This window comes from Anser anser (assembly GCF_964211835.1).
Source record: "Anser anser genome assembly, chromosome: 20".
Lineage (NCBI taxonomy): Eukaryota > Metazoa > Chordata > Aves > Anseriformes > Anatidae > Anser > Anser anser.
Genome location: NC_139741.1, coordinates 7,647,457 through 7,656,069, shown reverse-complemented (window position 1 = coordinate 7,656,069; position 8,613 = coordinate 7,647,457). Strand labels below are relative to the sequence as shown.

General features: G+C 43.3%; 1 long non-coding RNA gene across 1 annotated transcript; it reads right to left on the bottom strand.

The window, feature by feature from the left end:
• Positions 1–798: 798 nt before the first annotated feature.
• LOC310884418 lies at positions 799–6,895 on the bottom strand. The gene is made up of 3 exons (XR_014574204.1): positions 6,829–6,895; positions 5,213–5,278; positions 799–1,482 (listed from the first exon to the last, which is right to left on the bottom strand). It is a non-coding gene; the product is annotated as an uncharacterized lncRNA (long non-coding RNA).
• Positions 6,896–8,613: the final 1,718 nt, after the last annotated feature.

The following is an 8,613-nucleotide window of genomic DNA, read 5'->3' as shown; positions in this document are numbered from 1 at the left end:
GGCTCCTTTACTAGAACCGGACTTTGCTGGAAGTTTATTTTAATTTGGAGATTAGAAATCTCTGTCAGTCCTACCACTCACAGTGTCGGAGGAAAGACCAGGATCCAGGCTTTTACGGGAATGGATGGAGGGAAGAAAAACAGTGCATTACACCTCTCTGGGGTCCTGCAAGTGGCTCATTATCCTAAAGAAGCACAGAAACCCTCTTAGTCTCTCCCCACTGGAGGCAAGCCAAGGGAGTCTGCCTTATTTTACATGAAGTAGTATCTGAAGAAAGATCAAAGGAAAAGACCAAGATTTCATGGGTAGTGAATCAGGCAAGTCTGCTGAGGGTTTTGATATGATCTTTACAATAAAGGGAAATATTTTCTGCTTAGTGACACGTCAGTTATGGGACGTGCATTTTCTGCATTTTACTGATATATGCGGTAAGTTCCTTGGGTCAGTCGCTGGCTCTGTAATTTTGGATTCTTCACATGGGAAATACTAGTGCACATGTTTTCAAATGTTGTGGGTGCTCAGGAGTATTTTTGAAATGTAATGTCTGAGACTCTTTTACTTTCAAAGGGATTTGGGAGACTTACTTGGATGCTTTGGAAAATATTACCTTAAGCAATTGTTTCCTGAAGGAGTTACCACTAAGGCCAGTGAGCAAGCCTCAGTCTCTAAATAAATGGTCTTAGGAACGAGCTAGCAGAGCTGAATGTGATCTATTACTGTCCCTTTGCCCTTTCACCAGAGCACCTCAAAGCACTCTGTAATCATAAATATAGGAAGAATTTGCTTCCCTTCCGTCCATCCCCACCCTGCTATGGGAAAGAAAAGAAGAATTATGACAATTGAGCAATTGTAGAACAGAGTAATTAAGTGACTTGCCAAAGGCCAGGTAGCCAAAGTGGGGAACTGATCCTAAGCGTCCCAGTTCCTGCTCCTCCTCTGGAGCTGATACACGCAGACCCTGCCGCTGAAAGGTCAGAATACTTCTTCCCTGGGGAAGATTTCATTTCCTCCTTTGAACACTGAGGGAGGGGCACCTCTAAATCACAGGTTAGGCAGGCACTCAACTGAGTTAACACAATGTACTTCCCTACACTATGTCTTGAAGGTGTAGTTAGATGTTATTACATGTATTGCTCTTGCTCCTAGAGGTCTCTGCCAAGAGCAAGCCCCATTGTGTTGGACACTGTTCACACACAGTATGAGACAGTCCCTGCTCCCAAAGAACTTTAATATTCTTTGATAGTTCTGGGAAAGGTTTCATGAGAGAATTTCAGCATAGAGTACAGGGCCTGTTTCTTCCTTTTAACCTGGATTACACCAGCATAATTCCACACACTTCCAATCCATACCTGTCAGAGATGAGACTTTGGATTCTGTATGTTGCAGTCTCTTGTTTTAAAGCCACCGGAGCATGTATAACAAATAATCAGGAAATGAGTGGGCAGTTGGCATTAATTTCCTCCATGTCACCATCTTTGGTTTCTGTTGTGGAAACACAGCAAGGCACAGCAATTGCTATTTCAGTGCACAGAGCCATCCCCGAGCCCCAGATGGTGACCATATGATCTGTCCCTCTTATGGACCACGGACATGTTTTTTTTCTTTACTATTTGACTTCTGCATTCAAGGAGTGCTCACCTAAATCTGTCTAACCACCACAGCACCTGGGTGCAACACAGGTCCCTTTAGGAATCCAGTAAAGACCCAGACAGATGGTAAACAATTTGTGGAAAAAGCACAACCTGACTCAATTAGAATTTCCTCCATGAATAGCTCCCTATGTCAGAACTTAAGGCCCCAATTCACAGGGAAATCTGGGACCCATTTCCTCAGGAATTGCTAGCTATTTACGCAGAGAAAGTACTGCATTCTGATTTTGTTTTCTGGACAGGCTGGGGTGGGCTTTACTGCTCTCTTGAATAGGCTGGGTTTATGCTGAGCTGCTAGCAATGAGATGACAAGAGATCTGTACTTCTAAATGCTACAGCTTGTGTCCTTCACCCCATCACTTGTGTCCTCACCCCATCTCTCCTCCTGGCAGAAGGTGTCCGGGTATCAGGAAGAGCTCATCAGCTGCAACAGATGAACACCCTGACACCTGTGCTGGCTTTGTCCAAAGCCCAAGAACTGCACTCAGCTTGTACAAAATGCAGCAATTCGCTGTCCTCTCCTGGGTAAGGAGCCCACGACCTCCCAAGACCCAACGCGCAGCTCTAGCCACAATCTGGGGGATGTTGGCATTTAGGGGAATAGTGGTCCCTATGTAAGAACTGTCCATGGGCCAGAGCCCCATACAACCCATAAAGCACACTCCTAGAGCTGCCCTAGGAAAAGTGACAGCTATCTCTAACTGTGTCCTTTACTCCAGGCAAATCAGACTTGTCTGTGGAGTAAGACATTATAAGGGGAGAGCGAGCCTGGCATGGTCTGACCCTCAAGCACTAGTTACGATCATCTTCCAAAACCTTCAGAGTGTATAATATGCCCTTTCAAAGGCCCAGCCTTAGCCACACACTCTTGTGTAAACAAAATTGGATCTAATTCCAACTCCTATGGCCTTTACTAGAGTTAAACAAAGCCTTGTAGAGCTGAATGATAACAAACCACAGGGGGAGGGAGAAATTACATGGGAAGGAAAAAAAAAAAAAAAGGCAAAATATCTGTCCCTGACATTTCGAAAATTCTCATTTGCCTAACTCCCCTGATTTCAGCAGAGCTGCATGACTTTACACCAGCTTCGAAGTTAGTCTCCTCTTTTTTTTTTTGTAATCTTTCTTCTGATGAGCTCTGAAATCAGCAGAGGTGTTCAGGCAGACGTGTGTAGGCTGTCTCAGACAGCAGGGGCTTCAGGCAAGAAGAATCTCAGGCCAACAGTGGCAAGAAAAAAAAGGTTGGTGGTGGAAGAACAGAAGATGAAGAGGGAAGCAGTGAGAGGCAATTCTTGTGGTTTGGAAGTTCCTGTGGGTCTATGTACAGTCAGCATTTCTGTCTGCAAACAGAAACATTTGTTTGCTTTGCAAGCCAGATTTCTCAACCTTTGGCCTTCTGACCTTCACTGTATCTGGCACTACAATCAGGTGTGAGATAGTAACTCACTGCTTGGAGCGGCAGAGCTTTTTCACTTGATCTAGCAGCCAGATAGATGGGGCCTACCCTGTCCGTCATGAGACAGAATACAGGGTGTAAGACTGCACGGGCAGAAAGCCCCCAAAATGCTCTATTCAGAAGAAAGCACAGAGCTTACCTGAGCTTAAATAATGCCACATTATCCAATTCCAACAAAGACAGACTTCACACTTAAGGAAAATCTATGTAAGAGCTGCCCATTGCTTTTGCGTGGTGCTAAGGGTCAGATGAGGTTTCCACCTGCTTGAAAATGTACGGTGCTATCTCTGTGGGACTCTGGCAGGAGAAGAGCAAAGGGGTGTCCTTATCTTTGACCAGAAAGGTCATTCAATTTGTCCTTATGAAATTAAAATAAAATAAAGTTTTTTTAAAGGCAGTACAGTTTCTTTATACCACATGCCCATGTTTATTGCCATATAAAATTCCCTGTTTGCCTACACCCCACCCAAGCTCTTGTACACACCTGCATAAGTCTATAATTTTATCCCATGAATCATTCTGTACCATCAGATCACACCCAAGTTACCAGAACTCTAAGGAAGTGGCAAGTTCATTACGCTGGTTTTCATCTTTCAATTTTAAAATAAAAGGGTTTTTTATTGCCGCCCTGAATCCACAAGTATTTAAAAAAAAAAAAAGGCAAAAAGAACATGTAAAATTAATTAATTAAATGCACCGAACAAAAGGGAGTACAAAGGAAGGGAGAGCTAATAAATGATTTTTTAAGGGACTGTTTGGACCTGTCCTACAGTGGTTATATCTACCTCACGTGGTACTGCAAATCTTAAGCATTCAAAATTCATGAGTCAGGCTCACCAAGAATCATGAGGCTGAGGAAAAATCATAATTTTCAGTTTAAATTAAAGGTTTTTGGCTTATTTGCCTCTGGGTTTTACAATATACTATGGTTTTAAGCACTTAAGCAACCTTTGAAGGACTTTTTTCCCAGGGAAGTGGAGATTTTCAACTAATTGCTTTGTGTCCAACAGCTAGGTGTTTAAGGACACTACCAAACAACACAAGAGGTTGTAATCCAAAAGAAATCAAAGTGCCGTGGTGTACAAGAGCAATACTGAAGTGACACAGGCTACTTTTAGAATGCTCTTTGTTAGAAGCATGAAACAAAACACAAACACAAAACAAAAACATGGAGAGAGGTATGCGGGCAAATATTGGCAAGTTGTATTTTTTCCACTTTTGTTAAAATGTAAAGGAATATACTTCCATCTTAGCAGACATTTCTCAGTTTTAACTTGTTAGAATTATCTTAGGGTTATCAAATATGCATTTGAATCAATTGGCTTTGTAGTTTCTAGGGTTAGGCTCAGTATGCTTCTTGACTTCCAGCCATTTGGTGGCCCCTTCATTGTTACACTACTGTAACACGCAACAATGACACAAACTTCTTGCCATTCAATTCAAAAATGCCAAGCAGCCAATGAAGAAAATTGGACTGCCTCCCGGGCAACTTAAGTTCGTGTCATATTGTCATGGGGTTGTTTCCTAGCCAGCATACTTAATTGCTGAGAAATGTGTTTACTATGTTGTATGTACATCTATCCATTTGGGACCAAGATAGGTGTGACGGAATCGTAACAGCCCAGGATTGGGCAAGAGGCTGCAACAGGCTGCCACCAGCGGGCAACTCTACCACAGTGCAAAGAGTAAACATCCGCAGTAACAGTTGTCTCTCATCCAGCCAGGAAAGAAAAGAAAAGCATAGAGTGGTTGAAGTCTCTTATCCGCACTGGAAGGGTCTAGCTTTGCAAAGATGATTGAGCACTTTAGATCTAAGATCTATTTTCCTTCATACACATTCATTGTGCTTTATTGCTTGCTAATGGTACGACAAAGAAATGGGCTAAATCTAATCATGCTGCAGTTGACTATAGCTGAAAAAAAGAAGTAGGAACATGAAGTATCAGATACCTCACTGATTCTCCCGTATCTATGCTCCTTCTGCTTAATGGCTTTCTGTTTTATGACCACACAGCCCCCCTGACATTTAAAACTGTTGTCTCCTCACCGCTTCGTTCGGCACTCTCACCACAACGTCCACCACTCCCAGTGTTGCACACTAACCCACCTCTCTGTGTACTTTCCGATGCTTTGTGATTGGCAGGGAGGCTCAGGCTAGCAGACAAGGCGAATCCTGTAAACATGGCAAGAGATAAGGCAATACCGTGGGGAACAATAACCACAAGACTAGCTTGCAGAGTTCAAGGGATGGAGGTGTATGTACTGTTTATTTTCTGTGCTCTTGGATCAGCTGCAATTCCACATGTAAGCTAACTTCTTCAGCCCAAGCTTTCAGACCTGGAAAGTCCCTTAGCACCAAGCATTATTTAACAAAGAATATATGCTTTCTTTATCTTTTATCTATATAGGAAACAAAACAAAAACAAAACAACGGAGACATTTGAACAATGCCTACAGCTCTGACTTAGGCCGTGTCTCTGCCCTTGTTTGCACTGATGTAAATCAGAGATCTCTGTAGGAGATTTAACATAGGCCTTTACATTTCTTATCACATCACTCCTCTGCTCCACCAGCGATCTGTTCTCTGTGTTTCTAACAACAGTGCCCGAGCCTTTGCCAAGCCACAGTTACACATGGAATGCTTTCTCTCTCCAGGCCCACATAGCGCCTGTCCCTTCTTTATACTTCCATATAAAACACGCATCTTTCATCCTGCTCACAACAAGTACACTACCAATTATACCAATCTCAAGGTTTTTTAACTCATTTCCCCAGCATTAGCTCAGCTGGCTTGCCCATCCCGTTTGTTTATGATGAATGTTTTACGACAATTACATATTCCCAGGTGCATTTAACCAGAAAAGCAGGAACAGAAAGAAGTAACAGACTTGAGACTGCCTGGGCTTGCATGGTGGCAGCAACAAATAAGTTTGCATGCTTCAAAGGCACTGATATAGCTGCTTCTGCACTTGGGGGACTCATGACTAAAACTGGGTGGTAATGGGTTTTCCATTTCTACTCCACAGCAAATTTCTTCTTTTGGTTTGGTGCAGCTTTAGGCCAAAATGCCAGCATTTTTACCTGAGAAGTCCAAGGCTATGGCTCACACAGCCCAGTTGTGAAGCTGGTGCAATTCTATCCGGTGGAGGGCATTCACACCCACCCCACACTGCTGTAGGCACTGTAGGTGCCAGGCCACAGGACCAGGGCATGAGGGGCAAGACCAACTTTTTTGGTTTTCTGACTCCCTGTGATTCCCTTTGACCACCTAATGCTCTCAGCATCCTCCCTGCTACTTCAGTAGCTCATCTGCTTCCTAACCTCTGGAGTACTTGAGGCAGAGATCGCTGGATTAAATTCCATATTTTGGATCATGCCATTGACTTCTTCATTTCTTCAAGAAGGGAAGTGACTTATTCTGACTTTAAAACCCCCGTAACTCACACTGTATTATCTAGCATTGCCAAGCACCAGCTTTGTTAAGGTCTTGAGAGAAAGGGTAAATAAAGGCATGGACTGCTCTTCTTGTGAGTCTGGTAACTACTTGTACTTCTGAGCTGCCAGGTAATATCATTTAAGTCATATTAGCCCTTTCTACCCTTGTTTGCCATAATTACTGAAGAGAAGCTGATACAGCTGATGGTGACACAAGGCTGAATCTGCATCAGTCTGAAAACCTGGCAGCAGCGGCACTGGGTACCATGACCAACTACCCAACCCTACCTGCACTGTGCATTGCTCCATAAAATCCAGGCAGTGTGGCCTGTATGGTTTTCAGCTTGGATTGTTCAGCAGAGAAGACTCTTGATAAAAAAAATAAATATAAAAAAAAAGATTAAGAGACAGGGTCTGAAACTCTGTATCAAACAGAAATAATCTGCAGAGTACATGAAGATCTGACAGACTCCATTCAACTAGCAAAGTGGGAAACAGCTGTCTGTCACTGTCTCTTCCTTGAACACAAACACATTCAAAGTCAATCCAAATCTTTCTGTTTCATCAGCAGGTTTATCCAGTTACCTGCAGGATGCAGAACAAGTTTAAGTACCAACGAGTACAAGTCAATAAAGGGCGCAGCGTTATTCTCTCCCTCTCCTTACTGTGTCTGACAAGCTAGTTGTCAGGAAAGAGAAACCCCCTCACAGACACCATAGCTCTGGGACTCAGGTCTCCTCCTCCTAGATTTGCCATTTGTCTGCCCCCTTTTCTAAGCACAGCTCAGGGAGCTCTCAGTGAAGAATAAGGCTCTTTCTCCTAGACCCTTTGAGAGATTTCCTATTAGTCACTAGGATAATTAAAGGTTCCAGTTGCATTGCATTAGCACCTTTCATGTCATTAGAGTCCAGCTGCAGTGCGAGAATCACATATTTGCTGAGACTCCTGTGCCAGCCAGCATGCCGGGAGCAGAGTTTTACATTTCATCACTTTGTAAAAGAAATACAATTAAGCAGTGTTCCCTGATCATATTGCAGGGCAGGTTGCAAGAGGGGCTCTAAGCACCAATCACCGGAATGTCTGGCCAGGAGTTGTACTCAAATGGTGCCTTGACAAGGTTTTATGAACACGTTTTAATAAATCCATGGCCACCTAAGACTCCTTATTTGCCAGTATACTGCACACCAAAGCTGCTCAGGGTTTCACAGTGAAAATGCCAGTTGCACTTGGGCACTTGCTTCACACTGCACATGGTATCTCCACTTGGCTTATAGGAGAATCTTCACCCTTTATTAGTAGTGCAGGTGTTGTGCCACAGGGTTTGGGAGTTCTGAATTCACCCTCCAAAGGCTACTGGTACAGAGATTTACTTCATTATAACATTGTTAATTGACAGACTTGTGTGCCTGTCTAGTCAATAACAGCCTGTTAAAAATATGCATTAACCAGAGAGAATGAATCAGCTGCTAATAGCAGTCTCCTGATTGTCAGCTTCTATCTATCTTCGGTATTTGTCGGAACCTTGTCACTATTGTATTCCTGCGGCTCCAAGTCTCTAACATATTTATCCTCCAAACACCCCTCTGGGGCAGGGCGGTTGTTGCTCTCACCAGTTTACAGATGGGAAACTGTGATACTAAGAGGGAGAGTGATTTGCCCAAGGTCACACAAGAAATCTGTAGCAAAACAAGGAATAACACATCAGTCTAGCAAACCCAGGGGGATTAACCTACCCCCAGCCAGGACATCCTTCTTGTCTCCTTCCTCTTTCAAGTCAGCAGAGCTATTGCAATTTATACCAGCAGAAATTCTTTGAGATTCTTTGAGAATGCAGAGTCTTCTATTTATGGGTGGATTAAGTATTAACTAAATATCCCCCTGCCACATTCCCAAAATGCTGACACCCCAAAGTCAAACTTTAAAATATGAACTATGCAAAACTTCAAAACTTGTTTAAAATCAGTGTCTCCTTTAAACCAAGTCCCAGCCCTCCTTCTTGTCTGTCTGCATTTCTGCTAACAACCAACATCTCTAGCTCCAGGTGTAGGCAAAGAATGGCCACCCTATGCTTCT